The 23,280-nt window shown below is 41.0% G+C and overlaps 1 long non-coding RNA gene across 1 annotated transcript in view; it reads left to right on the top strand.

Annotated features, from left to right (window-relative positions):
- Positions 1 to 22,295: 22,295 nt before the first annotated feature.
- The window catches only part of LOC139696079 (uncharacterized), a 229,773-nt gene continuing 228,788 nt past the window's right edge, over positions 22,296 to 23,280 (top strand). Inside the window, exon 1 of the long non-coding RNA XR_011702558.1 lies at positions 22,296 to 22,755. This is a non-coding gene — a long non-coding RNA (uncharacterized lncRNA). The remainder of the gene's footprint in view (positions 22,756 to 23,280) is intronic.

Raw genomic sequence — 23,280 nt, 5'->3', positions numbered from 1 at the left:
TGCCAAAAATTCCACCAGTAGATCTGCAGATGAATATCGACTGGTTCAATCTTCTTTACATTCCAGAAATGGGTGGAGCATGAGTCCATGAGTCAATCACCTCAAAATGGCGTCAGTGCTTTCAAAGGGAATCTGTTCGACTACTGAGCATGCCCTGAACAGTTTTCAGATCAGCTGTGCCCAGAGAGAGAAACGGGACTCACTTCGTGGATTACCCTCGTATTTGCACGACTTGGAGGTGATCATGCAAATCGAGATGCCCGAGGCATCGGAATTGACAAACGTTCTCAAAAACTACAGCGCAGTCTTCTAGCACTACGATCCACGAACTCACTTGTAGTTTAGAGAGCCCACCTTTTCATTACATTTAAAAAGTTTTACTTAGGTTACAAAATTTTCAATCCATTACAAATATTCCGCCAAAATGTACCTTCCGTTGTCAAGACCAAGCCATCGTTATATTAATAGGAATCCTCAATGAGGGGCCAGATAGGCCGATAGCTTTTTAATATATCTGAAAAATATCGCAATCATACTAGTGGCTCGCCATTGGTCAAGATAATGTGAATTTAAATACATCTGTAATTTGTGAAAATTATAACTAGTGAGGTATGGGGATTACGTAGGCAAAGTTTTCTGGAGCATTAATAGCGACTCAAAATATTAAAAAAAAACAGTAAAATCATTTGCATTTTCAAACATGCACTTGCATTTTCATTTTTGCAGTTGTAAAATAGTTAGTCATGAAGAGAAACAGTCAGTTGGTAAGATACTGATTTAGGACTATTATCATGGCAAATAGATCTATTCATGGTCACAATTTGAATAGCTTAAAAGGCATGGAAATCCACTCCTGGCATGAGCACACAAATGGCAAAAATGTACATGAAATGAACTTTTAATAAGCTGGGTTGGATAGTGGGAGCCAATCGAACGTACACAATTTTAATTAATTTGTGTATCATTACGAAAATAGATCTGAAAGGATGTATGACGGAGAGTTTAATAGTTTTGGACCTCGTTGCATGAACACATTAATAATTCCAAAGTTTTTCCTCAAGGTTTACTTTTTCTTCGCTTTCAGGCCACGGTTTCCGGCGAAGAAAAGTTCACACCAAAGAGAGTCGAATATCGACCATCAGATGCAAGGAATATCAAAGGAGTAATAATTTTTCTTGAGGGCGATTTCAGTATTTCATCTTTGATTGGAAATGTCAATAGGTAGCATTAAAACACGCGAGAAAGCACTCTGCATGGTCTCCATCCATTCATTAAATCATGTTGAGGATTGTAAGCACTTACGTCAACGGCTGTTAAAATAAATAAGGTAATTTGAAATTTTTAGGTGGTCCTCTTTACTTTGAGTGGTTGAAGTATTCATTACAAATGACGCCATCTATATCTCTACCATCTCTAGCAAAATCTGAAGATTCAGGAGAAGTTGTGTGGAAACGAAACATCGCTGAGAAAGCAAAGAAATGGACATTTCCACAAGTTAAATATTTATTGCGACCCATGTTTCTCTAATTACCGTATGATCTGGTAATGGTACTGTAATAAGCGCTTATTAGGGCATCATTACCTGATGATGCTAAGCCTGGCTCGTAATAAATATTTAATAAGTGAAAGTGCCAATCGTTGCGATATCTCTTACACTCGTCCCATATTTTGTCCTTCCAAATAAGTACATCATGAGAAACTAAGAACAGCCATTCACTCTTTGTAGTATCCACTAAAAATACCGACGAGGGGACATTATATTCCTGATCTCTTTTAAACAAATTATTCCGAGCTTTCGCGCATGTAGACGTAAATGAGAATTATTTCGGCTGAACTGCGACATTTCTGCTGGAATAAGAAACTTCAATGCACGCATTATCGTAATGAACGAACGAAAAATATTTTTATTTGATCAAACGGTCTCCAATTATTTGTTTCGACTAATTTATTGGTGACATTTGGAAAACGCGTGGAAAAAATACCTGCCACGCATGAAATTAATTCCTATGAGTAATGAGACACGAATTGGACAACATACCTACGAATCATTGCCGGCGCATGACCAACAATTGATACTCCGCTTAAAGTCAGAGGTCGCCTTGGGGCAAGAGATGTAAATCTAGGAAAAGTAAATCATAAGCTGTACATGAATACTCCCCTAGATGCAGGGCAAGAAAAATATCATAGACAATGCAAGTAAACGGGGAAAATCACGAAATGCATCCGACACAAATTTTTGCGCGAAACTACTGCGGGAATATGACAACAATGATTTTAAAACATTTTTTTTCACTTTTTTTGGAAATATAGGTTAGTTTTTGGCTTTTAAAAGTTTCAAGGGCCCAAATTTGGCCATTGTAAAATACAGCAGCGCAGTAAATATTTTTCGATAATTTCTTCTAAAGAGTTCTAAACTTTCAACTCGAGCATTTAATTGAAAGGCTTACTCATCGTACTTAAAACACACAATTGAATGAAAATCGAGCAAAGAAATAAGAAATGAGCAACTCTTTCGCATAAAATCAAAAGAATATCAAGCGGACGGGAGAGATCTCGGCAGAAGTTCTCAAAGAGCTCATTCATGGCGTTGCATTGTTCGAAGTTGGTTGACATCTGAAGTCGCACTTCTCATGGGCTGCAAGACACGTCACCCATATTATCTAGACACGAAAGAAAATACCCCAGTAATTTTTCATTGGTCTCTCTAACCTTTATTCACGGTTCACCTTCACATAAGAGAACATAAGCTGAAGAATAGACACGGAATTTCTCTGCAGATAAAAAATAGTATATTTAAAATAACTCGGCTTTGTAAAAACCAGGTTTTTAAGGCGCAGTTAACGTGAATTAAAGTATGCACTTTTAGTTCGCACACTAAAAAAAGGCGAGACAGATAAAAAAAAGACATGCTACGAGCGGCACCGTCCATCTCCAGGCAGTACCGCAAACGTGGACGGGTGCTTGCGCCCGAAGTCGTGATAGCTTTTTCTTCGGTGTAGTCTCCTATGAAATTAATATTTTCAATCTCGGTTGGATATGCAGTTTTTATGGTGGGGGTAGAACCTGTTAATACCAATTATCAAATTGCAATCGGCATCCCTTCTCTAATCAACCCTGTTGGGCACCTTTTAGTTTAAATACTATATGCTTTCAATCTGATTGATGCGATAGTCGCAGTCTTTTTATACGAGAACGCAAAAAATAGGATCCGACGGTCTGCGTGGGTAATTTAATAGATGTTACATTAACATGCCGGTATAATTGAAAGTACTGGCATGAATGAATCGACAAATACAGTTGGTATATGCACTATGAAACTGATTGGGAACACAATAGTTTTGGAACAAATATCCAAAATTGTGCCTAATTCAGATTTAGGCATCCTTTTCATAAGCCACACGCCCTCTTGAGTTTGAATATTTGATGACACGACGCGTTAGAACAGTCCTTTTCTGCAAGGTAGAAAAAGAATGTTGTCCGCGAGAAGTGAATTACTTAAGTTTCCTGTAGCGATAGAATTCGCGTTTACTTTTTGTCCCAAATAATTATCGAGTGCATTCCAAGCAGAAAATGGAAATAACTAAATACTTTTAAGCACGCACATTTAAACTATATTCACTCAAATGTATGTGTGTATATATATAATGTACAAGTGATGTTTTAGCTTCAAAATTAGAAAAAAGGAGTGATATATGTAAAATTTAATAGTATTATTCGTGGGCGACTTCGTGATCTAAATTGCAAACATATTTTAAGCGAGGTTAAGTAAGCATAGATATCTCAAAAATAATTTGCGTATCGAGTTCATGCAACTATCAAAGAAAATTTAATTCTAGATATACTCATCGACTGCTTATAAATTCCTAATCGTGATCGCTAGAAAATGAAATGAGATATTTTGGTTAAAAAAATGTGACATCAATGATAAAACATGGACATTCATTTAAAAAATTAATAGAGATATAAATCTGAGGGACAGGGAATATTTACTCAGACTAATATGGAAAGTTGATCTAGAGTATGGAAATAGTTTGCGAACACTTGATATTTTAGTTTTTCTTCTTAGAGGCTTTCTGCGACGCATAACATATCAAAATATTCCAACACTCTAAAAATTATGAAATAATCAAAATTATCGGTAGTTATTTTTTTCCAAGGCTGTGTGGTAAAAGCCATTAATGTAATGTTTTCAATTCTTGCCCCCCCCCCCAAGATTCCTCCTAAGACGGAGAGAAGTATCGGGGATATCTAAACAAGAGTAATTCAAGAATATTTCATGTTGAATCCTGGGATTCAACGCCATCACTCCCTACTTGCCATACTTTTTTAGCCCTTGAATGTTTTGACTTTGGATCATCAGATTTTTGCTCCAAAGATTATTTTGAAAAGGTCGCCATTTTCAATCTCATTCCCAACGTAAGAATTCAGGAGCTTTTTACAATCGAATCCGGAACACATGGAATGGTTATCATTTCCCATCGAGTTTCTTCCAGACGGCGACATAACACTCTTCCTTCTTCCTTTTAGACAATATTATTAAGTTAGATCTCTCTCTCTAACTGACCGTATACCCTATCGATCTCTTCCTCTTTCTGATTGCTCAGTGGCGTGTATACCTGAAGAATGACAAAGTTGGTCGGTTCTGCTTTTATCTCTACTTGTAATATTCTATCCGCTGATTGTTCTATGCTGACTACGCTTCTTCCTACCTCTTTATTAAAAACTATGGCAAACAATCGTGGGCTCTCGTCCCTTGCCCTGTATATTTCTCTATGACTATCACTCCAGTAATCCCTGTTATCCTTCCATCTCATCTACCATAGTCCTAAAATATGTATGTATAATTCCCCTTCCCATATCTCGCTTGATATTCTCTAATTTTCCTTTCCACAACATTGACCCAACATTCCAAATTGCTATCCTAACTAAATTGGTCTTCCTCTTTTACGTCTTCGGCCCTGCTGATGATGGGTTTATTCTTTTGCAAGGGTTTCGTGGGATGACGACCACGGAAGCCTTGCTTCTTCCGCTGCTGGGCACGACACACGGCCCATTGGGCCGAGTCCTGTAGTCACCAGGACTCATACTCTCTATACTGTCCATCATTTTCTTCTTGGGAATGATAATTGAGGTGGTTTCCGGATGCCTTCCTCAATAGTGTTTTTAACATGACACCATCACTTACTGGCCGCCCCACTGGGGTCAGACGCCATTGCAGCCGCCTCACTAAGGAACAGACGCTGCGTGGACTACCTTTCGTCTGGCGCCTAACCTTCGACCTATCTGGCATGGGTGACCCTACCAGGAGCAATGTACATATCGACCATAAACAAAGTAATCAACCTGAAGGTCGGTTTGGTGGGTGAAGGTAGTTCACCCAGTACTCACACGCCCGACGGAGTGTGAAATTCACACATCAGTGGAGCAGCAGGTGCCCAGAGTGCTTTGCCCCGGAATCGAACCCAGGCCCCTCCGGTCAACGCTCTACCCCCTGGACTACCGCGACCCATACACACACACACACACACACACACACACACACACACACACACACACACATATATATATATATATATATATATATATATATATATATATATATATATATATATATATATATATGTGTGTGTGTGTGTGTGTGTGTGTGTGTGTGTGTTTGTAAGATTTAAACTCTTAAGTATTTTGGTACATGTTTTGTGGCTCATATTTTATCGTGGTTCCAAACCTCTCTAACTTAATTTATCTTCTTTCTCAATCTCATTTATTTTAAAAAGCCCACATTATTTATTAAACAAATAATGTAGTTGAATACTGACAGGAAAGTCTAATGATAATAAGTGGTGATGGGAACATGTTCAATGTGCCACTATTTAGGAATGACTCAAGCGCGGAAATGCCTTGCGTGTAAAAGAATGAATAAAACATTTGTCCTCAATCGATCGAAATTAAATGTATATAGTATAAAGATTGTTATGACATCATGAAAATATCAAACTAGAAATTTGACGGTAGAGATATGGTAAGTTTTTTATTAAAGCGTTGTGAATCATTTGTCCTCACTTTGCATTTTCTGCATTTAGAAAATCCCCGCGGTCGAAGTAACGCTTCTGAATATTTCAGGCATTTCTCCGTTGCAGGTGATTTGCCTCAACGTCAATTGGAGGTGATTGTGTCCTTAGCGCGCAATATTTTTCGGGCCATGCCAGGTTTTTATCATCAAGTGTATAAATTCATTGCATCACTGCCAAACTGCACATTTGGTCTCCATGTGAACAGGTAAATAAGTTCCATAAAGTGTGAATTTCATATTCATCCCGTGGTTAGCATTGTAGCTATCTTCACCTGACATCACTAACGCGTTACTGTGTGGTTGGTACGATTCGCACTCGCTGAAACAGGTGCCATCTGCCAGCATTTTTGCGAGTTCTGTTTTGAAGATGGAGTTTAATCATTGTGTCTGCAGCGGGCAATGCTTTTTAAGGTGGGTGGCTTCGTTGATGCAACGTATTCTCGATCTTACGTATGTGACTTCTATACAAATCACCACCGTGTAAAGTGTTCCCATAACAATCCCTTCAAGTCTAGGAAAGCTGTGAGGCAAAACTGCGACTTTATTTTTTGTTGCACGTCATATTCATTTAAACAAGTTACCTCCCTAGTAATGAATTCCTCCATTCTCTAATAATAGTTCGACACTGACACTTAACCCTAAATTTTAGGAACTCGGTTACTAGATCAATTAAATTTTTTAAGGGTATATTTTGAATCTTTTCTTTACTTAAAAATCTTTTATTTAAGTGGTGGCGTAACAAACAATGGAGTTGGACAATGGAAACATCCAGTAATGCATGCACTGAAGCGACTGACCAAAGTGTTCTTCTTTGCGTCGGAATGTCCACATTAAAGGTAAATATAGGGAGGTGAATAAAGAAAATATTATCATAATTATAAGGAACTTCATGCATGCGTAGTGAATTGTTATTGTAATAATTCGCCCAAAAGAGATGAAACTGACCGAGTTGTATTACCACTTTTTGTGAGTTCTAAGCAAGGATTTCAACATTAAAAAACGAATGGTCTCAAGAAGAGGAAATCTATAGTGGAGTCAATTGAATAGAGTAGAGGAAAATTTTATCGTCCACTGGCGGCGGTAAACGTAACTGTACAGTTGATTTCCACATTTTTCGGGCTGCGTCCGCGTATGTCGTTCAAATTCACAACAGTTTCGCCAGCTATCCTGCTGGCGTTCTCAGGTCAAGGATGAAAAGAAGCTCGTTTTCCCGTCTTATATAGGGAAAATCCGGCGCCAATACCGGGAAATTTATTCGGCCAATCAGGGAACGTCCTCATATTAGCGCGAAATAATTCTTTTCCACGCACTGTGGAGTGAACATCCATCCTCTCGGTTAAAGTTTTCTGGCCTTTTAACGATTTCAATGGCCTCTCTAATTATCCTCGGGAAGTATTTTTCTTCTTTCGCTATTATTTTAGCGTCGTCGAACAGAATAGAGTGTCCGGATTCACTCCAGGCGTGTTCAGCGATGGCCGATGCTCTAAACTGTTTGGTCTTGGTTGCTCTCTGATGTTCACTCATGCGTGTTTTCAGCGCTCTGCATGTTTCACCGATGTACCATTTGCCACAGGAGCATGGCATTTGGTACACGCCTTCTGATATTAACGGTGAAATTCCATCCTTGGGTCCGGGTAGGGTGTCAGCTATCTTGGTGACGCAGTTGAATCTGGTCACCACATCATGCTTCCTTAAAGCCCTCGCGATTCTTTCCGAAGTCCCTGCGATGAAGGGGATGGTGACGTAAGCCTTCGGTCGTGGTCTGGAGTCTTCCTCCCTGTCAGGACCAGCGGTGGTTTGCCTCTTCTTTTCTTCCTTCTCGGCCCTTTTTTGGATCATATGAGCGCTGTGTCCATTCCTTTGCAGGGCATTTGTCAAATGTTTCTCCTCGTTGGCGATAGAATCGGAGTCACATATTTTATATGCTCGGTTGACAAGTGTGTCTACCAGTGAGGTCTTCTGACTGGGATGGTGGTGCGATGCAGCATTAAGGTAGCGGTCGGTGTGAGTGGGTTTCCTGTATACTCTGTGTCCCAGCCTCCCATTCCCTTTATTTCTCCTCACCATGACGTCCAAGAAGGGCAGTTGATGATCGTTTTCCACCTCCATAGTGAAGTGGATGGCTTGATGCTGTGAGTTCAGATGTTTCAGGAACTTTTTTAATTCTCCCTCGCCGTATGACCAAATGACAAAAGACTCGTCGACATATCTTACCCACAGTGAGGGCCGCTTATTGCAGGACTCCAGTGCTTTCTTTTCGAGGCTCTCCATGTAGAGGTTGGCCACAACCGGGTAGAGGGGTGAGCCCATCGCAACTCCTTCCGTCTGCTCGCATTGGTCACCATTCCATAGGAAGAAGAAATTGCAGAGGCAATGCTCCACCAATCCTGGAAAGTCCTTAGGGCTCCCGCGGGAGGTGAGTTCCTGGATGGTACTCAACAATTCCTCGATAGGGACGTTGGTGACGAGCGAATTCAACGTCGAAACTGACCATGAGATTGTGGTCGTGCATGGGGATGTTTCTTATTACGTCAATGAAATGCGTCGACTTTTTTACGAAGCTGGGTGTCTGTCCGACGTGGTCCTGCAGAGACCGCGCCAAGTACTTGGCGAGTCGGTAAGTCGGAGCGTCAATCTGGCTCACAATCGGTCGGAGAGGTACATCCATCTTGTGAATTTTGGGCAGGCCGTACAGTCTCGGTGGTTTCGGTGCAGTCGGAAGCAGGCGTCGTTGCTCTTCTGTTGGAATAAGCGATCGTTTAATGATAGCCCTTGTGCTTCTCTCCGTATTGGCCGTCGGATCGCTTTTCAATTTCCTACAAGTCGGACTGCTGAGGATGAGCGATATTTTCTCTTCGTAATCCTCTCTGTTTATCAGGACTGTTGCGTTGCCTTTGTCAGCTGGTAAAATGATTTTACTCTCGTTGTCCCTGAGCTCCTTAATTGCTCTCTTTTCTTTGCCCGTGGTGTTTGATCTTGGTGGTTTTTTTGCGCCATACGTGCGACATCTTCTCGGATTTCGTCGGCGGCCGCCTTCGGAAGTCTCCGGATCGATGACTCTACCTCCGCGATGATATTCTCAAGTGGTATCGTCCTTGGGGTCAAAGCGAAGTTCAGACCCTTAGATAAGACGGCGAGGGCGGCTTCATCTAAATGAAGGTCCGTCAGGTTCACAACCGATTGGCCATTATCAGCCCCATTAATCGAGGTCAGTGGATGCTGCCTACAATGAAGTTTGTTGAATTTATTGACTTGCTTTTCCCGCATCGCCATTAGACTGGCTCGGGAGGAGTCGTACGTAATCCGCTCGGTTGTGTCCCAATCGTCAGCTTGTAGGGTAGCAGCCAGCTCCAAATGAATATAGTACAATTCTTCGGAGAATCGGTCGAGGTTCCAACGTTTATCGTGAATTCTCTCTCTCAGAAGGTCTTCGCTGCAGCGGCGGAGGATCTTCTTGCCTTGGGTGTGTTCAGGTGGTGTTTGACTTTTACGCAGGTAGGAATCGTCTCCGTGTCTCTGCATTTCCCTATATAAGACGGGAAAACGAGCCAAACAAGTTTAGGAGACGGTGGGAACAGGAGTTTTTATGGACCAATGCAGAGCATTCATGAGGTAGGAATTTAGATGGAATATTTCGTCTGATGAGAATTAATTTCTATTCAAGGAAAGGAAAAGGCAGACTGCAGAGCAATAAGTTCGATTTTACGCACGGCTAAAGGGATTATCAGGAACATCAACAAGAGTATATTATAATGTGTGATACCATTACGGTAATGATATCACTCATTGAGAAGAATACAGAATACAATCAGGATGTATTTGTCTGTTTCGCAGACTTGGAACAGGTATTTGATTGAGTGTATTTGGAAGAAATAATGAATGTATTGCAGGAAATAGGAATATATTGGAGGGACGAGAGGCTAATCCGCACCTTTATATGTCTCAGACTACTCAGGTGCGAGTGGGGAATGGGGAGTCCGGATGGGCAGTGTTAGGAGGAGGTGTAAGGCAGGGTTGCCCATTGTCACCGGTACCGTTCAACCTGTATGTAGAGGAAATGAATACAGAGGCATGGGAGGAACTGAAGGTAGGAATGTAAGTGGGCGGGGAATTCGTAAAATCAGTTAAGTTTGCTGATGACCAAGCTTTAGTTTGCAGGCATCCAAGGGGGAAATTCAGTGCGATAGATATGGGATGAGAATCAATATTAATGAAACAAAGGTCATGCGGTTTTCAAGAAAGGGCAAGACTACGATAAAAATCAAAATATGGGCAAATAAATAGATTAGATGGAACAGATGCCGTGTCTCGGAAGTGTTCTGGCCGAAATTGGCCGAAATGATAGGGCTATAAGGTGGGGAATAGCGTAAGGCGAAGATGCTTTCACGAGGAGGAGAGAATTGATCACTGGGACGTTGAAGAATGATGTTAAGAAAAGGCTTGTTAAAACTTTCACATGGAGCGTAGTTATGTACGGCGTGGAAATATGGTCACTAAAGCAAGATGATAGACGTGAGTTGAGGGCTTTTGAAATGTAGGTGTGGAGAAGGATGGAGAAGGTGAAGTGATGATGAAGGAATACAAATGAGGAAGTGCTAGGTATTGTGTGGAAGAAGGGAGGATTTTTGTGAGAAACCCAAAAGATACAGGAAAGATGGATGATGGGCGTTTTGATTGGGAAAGGGATGCCGGATAATGCGATAGAGGGGAGAATATTAGGCAAACGAGGAAGGGGAACGAATAGGATAGAAATGATGGACAGAGTGAAGGGAGGAAGGAAGTATCCGAAATAGAAAAGGGGCTTCTTGCAATGTTTGATGTCAGGCTATGTTTTGTTTAGAGAGACAAGGGAATCGCCGCTTACCATTTGGCAGCTCTCGTCCAAGCAGAAGCCTACCTCACCTTGTAGATTACGATAATAACAATTCAAGATTAACCATATCACCATAGCAGCGGTTGTTATTATTGTACCAGCTAAAGAAAATTGGAGGAATGTTTACATATTCCTATATTGAATCATGTCGTGTTTGAAGAGAAACGATTATAATTGTAAAATTGCGTAATAATGAAATCTTGCCATTCTGGATTGGAAAGTTAAATGAAAAAGGTTTGAAAATCAGATTGTCCTTAGGAAATAGTTCGACTCTTCACGAAAGGAGTTTTGATATCTCTTAAAGTGAGACTTTTAACTCCACTATTTGATTAATATCAAAGTTGTCGGCAATAGTGTTCTTTTATTTATAAAACAGTATAGATGAAAAAGTAAATATAGTGCGCAACCTGAAAATAAATAGAAGTTAAGGAGAGGAATAATTTATTTTTATATTTTAATATCTTTTCCTTTAGGTACCTCTTTGTGTTGATGTTTTTTCGCCATATTAATTTTCATACTAAATACACTGTACTTATCCACAAATTTTCTAACTGTAGAATATAGCCATAATAATTGCCTGGGTAGCGTATTTTTTTGGTTCCGAGGAAAATCTAATTTTTTTCCCGACGCATTTATAGCATTCCTTTGAGAATGATTCCTAAGAATCGAGAGGTTGCGAGAGCTTATCTCTGTGTGCCGCGCGGCAGCAAAGCAAGTCGAGGAAAGAATGAGTGGTTTTCCACATACAAGTGGAGAGTTATCAGGTTAAAGTTAATGTCGTCCTCGGTGAAAGAATACAATTTAACCCTGGCCATAATTGGGCCGCGAATTATTGCCAATAGACGGAAAAGACGCACTGTACTCAAGTACTTCTCTTCACCCTTCTTAAGGACTGGAGGGAATTTGTTGTCTACCCATTTACCTAGAGCAGTGCCAACATTGTGCATATCACTTAACCACTCGCCGGAGATATGGCATGGCATGGAGTGTTAGGACACCACCCATTACTAGAAATTTTAAGTGATCATTATACTTGGAAGGACGACATTGGAAGTTTTGAGTTGTTTGCATCGATCAATTTTTTTCCATGCTACCAATGTTAATTTTGTCTGTAAAAATGTATTTTTTAATCGTTTGGTACCAAAACATATTTTTGATAAATTCCGAATGTGCTTTTACGCATTGAGGCAATCGGGAATCGGTATAATTCCCTCATGCGATTTTCATCTGCAAAGTGAATTAAAGTTCGCATGTCTTCTTCAGCTTAGGTTTTCCAATTATCGTAATTTTCATTCATAAATGGCATTAATCAAATAATTGGGTTCATTCCCTATGTATTTCCTCCTATTTACAGCTAAAACCTATGCTTCCCTTACTTCCCTAGGCGTATTCAAGGAGAGGTCAAAATAATAGTTATAATTCGGTTTTATTCGGACGAGATTGAGACTGTGGCATCCGCTTATCCTTCCGTCAAAACCATCGTGAAATACATTCAAGGAAAATATATTAACGTTTGAGGGCTAGATACTATATGAAAAAGAAGTAGATAAGGACAATCGATTGACAATGTACATGCATGAGTGCAAAGAGTGTAGAAATAAATGAAAACTTATGAGAAAAGACGTAAGGACGTAAGGGCTTTTGTCGTTGACGAAAAAAAACCAGCGGCAGGAAAACCACCCATACACGAAATGGGAAGGTGAAAAACCTGCGAAAACCTACAGATAGGTAATACTAATGTTGTAATTTACTAAACTAAAAGAATATAAAAATAAGTAAAAATAAATGAATGAATGAAATATAAGAGAAGAAAAAAAGTATTCTGATATGCACATATAAATGTGCAGAGAAATTAATTCAAATAAAATTACAGATTAATAATACGTAAGTAAGAAATATTAAAGAGAAAAACGGAATAAAAAATATACTACTACAATACGAACAAACAATAGTTTAAAAAAAACGTGGCATATCACATGATGAAGTGAAATCAAACGCGCTAATAATGGCAAAAAATTTAACTGTAACCCATCACGAGAAGTGAGATTTTAACACTAAGATTAATGCGTGAAGTGAATATTTCTGACCATTAGTTGTGTAAATATGATATGACCTTGAGTGACGCATACGAACGCATCATCTTAACTGTTCACTTCGGCAGTTCACATTTTCCTGAATAATAACTTGAACTTAAAGGTTTTTTTACGGAGGTATGTTTTCTTTTTTTCCCAAAGAGTGACTAAAAAATAATTCATTTGGCTACTCCAATAGAAGTCCGATCAGCCTGAAATGATTTAAACTCAATTTGTTGCCCAACAAGTGCGAAGTATTCGCCTTAATATGTGAATCTGGTAGAATAATTAATTCAAGGCTCACTCGTGCTAGCAATTGGCGCATAAAGCCCTGAAATCCGCGAGTGAGTGGCCCTGAATGTGCCCATGAGAGGAGAGCCCGCCGAACGCATCAAAGCCTTTAAAGTTAAAGCCATTTCACTCTTTCTCCTTTCGTGCGCGGCGGGCGGAGAGCAGATGTGCTCATGTCTCAGAACCTTTCCCCTGCATGTTCCATCTGTCTTCCGTCCCTGTCTCCCCGCGCTTATCAATCTCTCCCCGGCCCTCCCTTACTCGCCACGATCGCCCTCTTCCCCGGATTACTATTTACCCTGAATTCCACCCCATCTATCCTTTGCTTACCTTCTAAATCCCGCTCCCTATTTACCTTCCCATCGATTTCAAACCTACCCCATCATGTTCGCGACCGTCTTCCCTCACCCTTCCGGCACAAGTCGCCAGCCGAGTCGACGACGCGGGAGAGTCATTGTGGCCTCGTCCTCGTCATGGACCCTCTCAAAAGGTGAGCCCCATGCCCAGGATACCAGTTGTCTTCCATGCAACACCATTTAAATTTCGAAATTCTTCTGCATTTAATTAGAATTTTTTCAGCGTCCTTCGGAAACCCTTTTCAATGCAACCTTATTCCAGGCAATTTAATTTCGTTATAAATGGCGCGGGTTTTATCCTCCAGAATCTATTTCGGTTAGCGCCGTAATGAGAAACATATCTTATTAATGAATGAAGCTGAGACAGGGAGGTGGTCTTCGAAAGTTTCCCATAATGCCTTTCTACACCGAACATAAATGTTTTGTTCCATTGGAATGACGAATTTTTATCCAGTAGTCTTTTTCCGGTTCCTATTTAAATGTGAAAACTTAATACTTTGCGTCGGCATGATAGGTCCCACCCTTTGACGTTATTTGCTTAGAGCATATTATGACTTCATCGAAATTCTTTCCATCCTCCTTTTGTTTTTGCACAAGTAAAGATATTTACTGAGCGAATGTTTTTACTGCGGCATTCACTTTGCCTACGTGATATTAAATAATATATTAGTTTATTTAACCATCTTACTGGCATTACAGGTGGATACGCAAACATATTGTATATTCTGGATAGATAAATGCGAGGATTGTGAACACCTTCACATTATTCCTTTACTTGCATACATACTAGCTTTAAACTAAGCTTAAGATATTACATTTTGATTCATAACAATTGCTTTCTTCCCATTAGCTACACATGCTGGCTAAACTGGTTACTAAACATATTGTTTATCTTTTGTTCATTTGCTATTGACCGTGGGAAAATAATAAATAACTATAATAGAACGTATGAGCTATTGAGACAGTATAGGTTTTACTATATAGTTTTTATTCTCCAGTTATTTAAATCTTTAGCGGCACTTTCTTAAAAATTTCAATCTTCATTTCATGAATTAATATTTGGATTGAAATTTACTAAATATTATAATTTTGGTTATCAATTTGCAAGACTATATTGGAATGAGACGAAGGAATTTCCGCACCTTGTGAAACATATTTGGACCACATTGTCCCTCAATTAATGATTCTGATGGTCAATTTATTAACTTGGTGCACCTTTGCACCATTTATCATTATTTTCGTTGTGCCCAATGTTTTAAACATATTTAAATTAGATCGAAAAAAATTCCAGAGGGAGACGAAGTTTTTTGTAGTGCCTTTAATCAGGTAAAAAATTTCCAATTTAAAAAATTCGTTTCCATTAGATATTTACAATAATAGTAGTTGTAACCATAATGAGTAATTCGTAACTTTGAATATTCCTTTATAGCCATCTTTTTTTCAAACCTTTTGCTTGATAAGCTACACAGAAGTCAGAAAAAAAGAAAAAAATTTCTCCATGGTAAACGGATGTCATTAAAAATCATCAATTACGGAATAATCTGAGACACAGATGCTTATTAGTTTACTTCTGTGCATCTAATTTCACTATATATATATATATATATATATATATATATATATATATATAACTAGCTTTGACAGCAACAAACAATATAACAACACATAAAAAGAACACTCACACGTTAATTCTTGATAATTTCGACGGAATTCTATTCCGTCTTCATCGGAAGATAGAGAAGTACTGACTGCTGGAATAGTAGAGGTGAGGGATGCGAGAGAAAGGGAAGGGGGCCAGGGGAAGGGGAGAACGGGAGGCGGAGGAGGGGTGAGAGGAATGGTTGGGGAGAGGAAAGGGAGAGGAGAGGCTAGAGGGGAGCGGAGATAGGAAAGGAGGTAGAGGGAGGAGGTGAAATTCACACAAAATCGGAAAAGAAAACTATCTGCTCACCGCAACTGTTGCAACATACGAGACCCAGGTTTCGCCTTACAAAGTCGTGATCAAGACCCTGCAAGTCGAAACAAAGGCCACGCACACCAAAACTCATGCGGAAGAACAAAGTATTCACCTCTCCAATATGCATCGCTTCCAAAAAGTGACAATTCGGACCATTCTCATTAGTGAACGACATTGAGACCCGGATACTGATAGGCTATACAGATCCAAATGAATGCCATTTCTAGAGTTTTTAATTCCTATCGGATGTAAAGGGACGCTAGGACGGAAACATTGTAGCACTGGGTGATGGGGGTTTTATGATGGGAAGCATGTTTAGGGATGGGGAGATCCGCGGACGGGGAGGAGGGATTGCGCGAGGCGCGGTGGTTGTTAATACTAAGGTTCAGGGGTGGGGAACATTGGCCTATGTAAGAGGCCGGGCAGAGTTTACAGATCAGAAGATAAACAACATTCTTAAATGGTAGAGGGAGTGGGGTGGAGTGGTGAAAATAGGGCAGGTTTCACATCTTCCTCGATGACGTGGAGTGGGTATGGCTCTGGGGGTGTGAGGGGATTTTGATGGTGGCTTGGTGGATTTGAGGATATCTGCTAGGTTGGCGGGACGTTTGAAGGTGACAGAGGGGCAATTGGGAAGAAGGTTGGAGGAAGTGTTGTGATTTTTGAGGATGGGGAACAGGTCTTTGAGGATGAATTTGAGGGACTGAATGCCTGGGAGGTAGGTAGTACACATTGAGAGAGGCTGGGAGTCAGTGGTTGAGGCAGGCTTGGGGGTGTAGGAATGTTTAGGTATTTTTTTATGGAGGAGAGCATCTGGGTATTCTCATTAGAGGAGGGAGTGGTGAAGGTTTTTGAGGTATTTGTTAAGGGATTCGGGATGGTTGTAAAAACGGTGACCGCGGATAGAGAGGGAGTAAGGGAGGGAGCGCTTGGTATGGGAGGAGTGGGAACTGCTGTAATGAAGATATTGTCGCTTATTAGTAGGTTTAGAGAGAACGGATGTCAGGAATTTGTAATTGCTAAGGGAAATATTGACATCGAGGAAGGTGATCTGAGAGGATGAAATGGTCGAGGTGAAAGACAGAGATGAGGAATCATTGAGTTGGGAGATGAAGGAATTGAGGGAATCAATGCTATGTGGCCATAGTAGAAAGATTTCGTCAATGTATCGGAGCCACAGGAGTGGTTGCAAAGGATATTTGGAAAGGAATATATATATATATATATATATATATATATATATATATATATATATATATATATATATATATACATATATATATATATGTATATATATATGTATATATATATGTATATATGTATATATATGTATATATATATGTATATATATGTATATATATATGTATATATATGTATATATATATATGTATATATATATATATGTATATTATATATATATATATATATATCTATCCCTCCCCGGACTAGAACCTTGACGTGGTGGAAGGGCTTGTGCGTTCCGATGAGCTGTGCCGGTGGAAGTAATAATAATTGCTCCTGGTAGGGTCGCCCATGCCAGATAGGTCGAAGGTTAGGAGCCAGACGAAAGGTAGTCCACGCAGCGTCTGTTCCTCAGTGAGACGGCTGCAATGGCGTCTGAGCCCAGTGGGGAGGCCAGTAAATGATGGTGTCACGTTAAACACACTATTGAGGAAGGCAACAGGAAACCACCTCAATTATCATTCCCTAGAAAAATATGATGGACAATAGAGATAATTTGAGTCCTGGCAACCACGGGGCTCGGCCCAATCGGCCGTGTGTCGTGCCCGGCAGCGGGGGAGGCAAGGCTTCCGCGGTCGTCATCCCACGAAACCCTTGCAAGGGAAAACCAGCAGCAGCAGGACAGAAGACGCAGGAGAAGAAGACAAAATTAGTTAGAATAGGAACGTGGAATGTCAGGACAATGATGAGGACAGGGAAATTGGAGAATGTTAAGCGAGAGATGGAATGGGGAAATATAGATATTTTAGGTCTATGCGAGGTGAGATTGAAGGATAGCGGGGATTACTGCAGTGATAATTATATAATAATAGACATCGGCGGGGATGAGAGCCAACGAGGGGTTGCCACAATATTTAATGAAGGAAGAAGTGTAGTCAACAAAGAGCAAGTAACGGACAGATTATTACTAGTAGAGATTCAAGCAGAATTGACGAACTTGGTTATTATTCAGGTATACAGGCCACCGAGCAACCTTAAGGAAGAAGAGGTCGATTGGATATACGATCAGTTAGAGGACATAATCGCGTGTGTTCCCGCTGGGAAACTTTTGAAAGTCATGGGGGAGTGGAATGCGACGGTAGGCGAAGGAAGAGATGGTGATGAGGTGTGGGACTACGGTTTAGGCACGAGGAATGACCGCGGGGAGAAAGCAGCTGAGTTCTGCAGGAGACAGGGGTTAGTCATCACCAACACTTGGTTTAGACACCACAAAAGACGCAGGTATACATAGAAAATGCCAGGTGATTCAGGAAGGTTTCAGATAGATTATATTCTGGTTAGACACAGGTTTAGGAATAGTGTGATAAGTTCGCACAGCTTCACGGGAGCGGATGCAGACTCCGACCACAATTTAGTTCTAATGACATGTAGGGTCCGTTTCAAAAAGATAAGGCAGGGGCGGCGAGTTAGAAAATGGAATGTACAAGCATTACATGGATTTCCAATTCACTCAGCAATGCTTGTAACCCCTTGGCTGACTGACAAACTAAAGCTTGGTCATCAGGGGCTAGAAGTTAGAAAATGGAATGTAGAAGCATTAAATGGTTTGAAAAGGAAGGAATACAAACAGGCGGTAGAGGAAATCATGGAGGATGGTAAAGAGCTAAGTACAATCGAAGAAAAATGGGATTGCATCAAGAAAGGGTTGTCTAAAGCCGCAAAAGACACTATTGGAACCGTTAACGCTCAAAGGACTAGGAAACCATGGATCACGGATAAGATGATTACAAAGATGGATGAGCGGAGAAAATGGAAGAATGTAAATACAGAGTTAGGCAAAATGAAGAACCAAGAGTTAAACGATAAATTGAGGCGTACAACAAATAAAGCAAAAGAAGCATGGTGGAAGACGCAGTGCGAGGATATGGAAAGGAAGGGTGAAATTGGTGCGCTGTACAGCAAAGTTAAATCTTTATCGGTAATTAAGAAAGGGAGATGAGTAAGGTAATAACTGACACAGGAAAGATCCAAGAGAGATGGAAGGAGTATATAGAAGAACTGTATAGTAAAAACCTTAGACCAACAAAATTAGACATAGAAAAGTAACATGGCGTAGAGGAAGATAGCTTAGGTCCAGGCATACTCGACGATGAGATAGAAAGGGCATTACGGGAGATGAAACTAAATAAGGCCGTGGGGGTGGATAACATTCCGCGGAACTACTGAAATGTTTAGGAAAATATGGGAGGAAGAGGTTGTATTGGCTGATTCGTAGTATCTATGAGGAAGGAATCCGGCCGGAAGACTTTGTGAGATCAGTTTTACTTCCTATTCCGAAAAAGGTAAAGGCTACATCATGTGAGCACTACAGGACAATAAGTTTGATATCCCACGCAGCTAAAGTTGTTCTCAGGATCACCAACAAAAAGAAAGCAGGGCGAGTGATTACTTAGGGGATGATCAGTTTGTGTTTAGGAAGGGCAGAGGTACGCGTGATGCCATTGCAGTAAGAGATTATTAATCGAGAGGAATATAGAACACAACCAGGAGGTATTAACCTTTTCGAAAAAGCGTTTGATAGAGTGAATTGGGAATAAAAAATGAGTATATTGCAGAAAATGGGAATAGATTGGAGGGAAAGGAGGCTAATCCGCAACCTGTACATGTCTCAGATTGCTCAGGTGGGAATGGGGAACGGGGAGTCAGGATGGGCAGTGTTAGGAAGAGGTGTAAGGCAGGGTTGCCCATTATCACCGTTGCTTTTCAACCTGTATGCAGAGGAAATGATTAAAGAGGCATTGGAAGAACTGGAGGTAGGAATGAAAGTGGGCGAAGAATTCGTAAAATCAGTTAAGTTTGCTGATGACCAAGCTTTAGTTTGTCCGTCAGCCAAGGGTATCGTACGTATCTCGGTAGTGTTTTGCTCGAACACGGTCAAAGTAGTAGGGACGTAAAGAGAAGAATTGCGCTAGGCAAAGAGGCTTCACAAGGAGGAGGGAGTTGATGACATGGACTTTAAGTAAGTATATATTTTGAAATGTGGGTTTGGAGAAGAATGGAGAAGGTGAAATGGACAGCGAAGAAAACAAATGAGGAAGTACTTGGTGTGGTGGGCGAGGATAGGGATTGGAATCCGTATTCATCGGAAGATAGAGAAGTAACTTTTCTTCCGATGAAGACGGAAGAAAAGTTACTTCTCTATCCTCCGATGAAGACGGAGCAGAATGCCGTCGAAATGATCAAGAAATAACGTGAGAGTGATCTTTTTTTGTGTTTCTATATTGTTTGTTGCTGAAGAATGATCTGGTACTTTGTTTGTTGCTGTCCAATTCATTATTCGGCACTTCCGTGTTACGTCGACGAAATCGTCTTTATATATATATATATATATATATATATATATATATATATATATATATATATATATATATATAATATATATATATTATATAAATAAATATATATATATATATATATATATATATACAAATATATAAAAACACAGAAGTAGATTTTTAAAATATAGAAACACAAAGAAAGGACACTCACAATTTGTTATTTTACGTTTCGACAGCACGGCTGTCGTCTTCAGAATCATTCTGAAGACGACAGCCGTGCTGTCGAAACGTAAAATAACAAATTGTGAGTGTCCTTTCTTTGTGTTTCTATATTTTAAAAATCTACTTCTGTGTTTTTATATATTTGTATATATATATATATATTTATATTATATATATATATTATATATATATATTATATATATATTATATATATATATATATATATATATATATGTATATATATGGTATTTCTGAACGAGGCTCACTATGTTTTGAAGGAAAGAGTGGTTCAACGTTATTTCTTTCAGAAATAAATAAGTTAAATAATTATTGTTCACTATTTTAAACGTTCAAAATAATCTAAAAATCATGTTTTGATGCTGATGCTGGACGCGATAGAATTGGATATTTCCTTCATTTTTTGTGGCTATTGTTTTTCTAGTGTGGTATCATTTATCCTCAATGCTACAGAGCCTACGCCACCGTTTTTTAATATGCGCTTAGTACTGAAAAATTTTAGTGTAGGTAAGCATATTTTCGAAATAACAATAAACATAAATCGATCCCACGTCTCCGCCAATCGATTGGAAGTCGTTTGATGTAACGCACGACGAAATCCACCTATCGAACAGAAGAAATGGGACAGTATTTTTGCATTAGTTGACACATAGATAATACGTATATCTCTGGAAATCCCAGCTGAAATCATAAGACAAAATTTAAAAATGTTTTATATGATATTAGGCGCCAATGGTTTTGAAATGTGGGAATAATAGGTCTTGTTCATCGCTCTGCCGGTCCGCTAGTCCGCCCGATGCAATCGTGTATGAACTCGAAGGCAACGCGTAGATTTGCTTCCAGTGTGCGTGTTTAATGGATGCCGTATCAATACTGATAGTCTCCGGCTCGCAGAGGACAAGAGGGGGCGTTGACGCTGGGAGCAGATAAGAACTTAACCCGACCTGATCGGACAATCGCGGGAGAAACCGCGCATTGTTTGGCCGAAATGTGGACATTGCGCCAGACCGGACAATCCTCGCCGAAACTGTTTTTATTCTCGACTGTCGGCCCTGATCCTTCTGCACTTTGCAAACGACCTCATTAGATTTCCCTTCAATATCCGGGCCGCCATTAATGTCAGGTTGAGGGGATGCACTCGGTGGAATTGAAGCGTGTCCGGACTCGTTTCATTTTGTCGCCCGCCTTCGACTATCCCGCTGCGGTATTTGCTTGCCGCAGAAGTCATAAGCGACGAAATTTCCCAGCACCATCAATACAGAATCGGTGCTGTACTTGTGCATTCACAACTGCCTCGATATAAACGGAAGTGCCAGGGCTTTCGTAACCACTGACTCAAAGAAGTCTTAATGGACAGCTGCGGAGTTGGGTGACAAAAATGCCGGATCCAACAGCAAAATTGCTCGATCAGCCGTTAAAGTTGCCGAATTTAACGACGGCTCCCCCTAACTTCGCTTCGACTGGCTAAACAGGCGGCATTATTGTCCGCTCCTTCCCCCCCCCCCACACTCCTGCGTCCCCCCCTCGCCCGGTGACCCCTTCCAACCCCTCACAAGCCTTTACCTTCGCCCTCACCCTTTTTGCCGTCCCAGTTGTGCTCCCTCCGTCCTTCCCTCTTCTTCTCCCGTCCCTTTTGAAACCGTCTCGTCCTCCGACCTCGCTTCCCGGTCCTCTCGGCGCTCGCTGCCCTCTCGTCTCTTTCTCCACCCCCTCCCCTCGCACACGACTCCGCCTCCGACCGTCGTCCCTCCCACTCCCCCTTCCCTCTCCGCACCCCTACTTCCCCGTCGGCCCGAGCGCCTGCCTGCCTCGCTCGTCCAATCCCGCCTCTCCTTTCCCCGTCAGTATCTCGCTAAGCTCCGAACGGGCTGCATGCGATCGAGTTGCAGTCGCTAATGCTTTCTGGTGGGGGGACAGAGCGGATTCCACGGCTACAGCGGCGGCCGCAAAAAAGGAACCCCCGGAAGAAGGGGTCGCGGAGGGAGGAAGGGGGGTAATCCCATCGCCTCGTTGTTTCTTCATCCTGTTTTCCCGTAACGAGTGGACGGACTTTGAAGGGAAAGGAAAAAGAGGGATGCTCTCCGGCGATTACTCTCTCCTGCATGTCGAAGGGGGGGGTGGGTGTTTTGTTGTGATGCGTGATTGAGGGAGAGAGAAATAAAAGGGGCAGTACCGTATCAAATCGGTCATCGAGAAGGCGGGGATTTTTCCTTCCTCGAGAGGTTGTGAGGGAAAGGACCGGAGGGAGAGACACCGAGACGTGGTGTGGTAGTCGCCGGTGCTTGCGCGGTCACCCGCCGGGTTTTGGACTCTGAGAGTGCCCGAGTGACATTTCCTCCCTCCCCCGCCGAGGTCAGCCGCCCTGATGTAAATGCGGTGAGATTCAAAACTTTTTTTACAAGTTCGATTTTGGTTCTTTTCTTCCATATTTGCGCTTTTTATTGATGTAATTGCATGTTGTGCCGCAGTCATCCATCTCTCTCCTTTCTTGCCGTCCTCATTGTCTCGTGTTAAATGATTGTTACTGACGGCGCTTAGAGAACTATGTGCCTAGGAATATTCCGTCGGGATATTATTTCATGGCTGAAGACGGTAGTTTTCTTACTTTAAGTTCAGGGAAGCTCTCTCTTTCTCTTAGTTCATAGAAGTTAGTCAATTTGCCGCGGAAAGTTTTCCGCGTCCGAAGTTTCTCGATTCCTTTTTCGATCGAATTTCCATATTCGTCATCAGGTGGGATAATTTCATTTATTTGCTTTCGGATGTTTATCCGATGGTGATATTTATTTCACGGATTTTCACGTAGTGCGGTAGTTTCCTCGTTTGCTTCGTGCTTTTTCGTGTTAATTTTCGCGAAGCAAAAGCGCTTCGCGACGCCGTGGTCGAGTCCCAGCGATGGCCGCC

Source organism: Hetaerina americana, unplaced genomic scaffold (assembly GCF_022747635.1).
Source record: "Hetaerina americana unplaced genomic scaffold, ioHetAmer1.1.p SCAF_67, whole genome shotgun sequence".
NCBI lineage: Eukaryota > Metazoa > Arthropoda > Insecta > Odonata > Calopterygidae > Hetaerina > Hetaerina americana.
The sequence above is the reverse complement of the archived record's forward strand: the minus strand, read 5'-3'. Positions and strand labels throughout refer to the sequence as shown.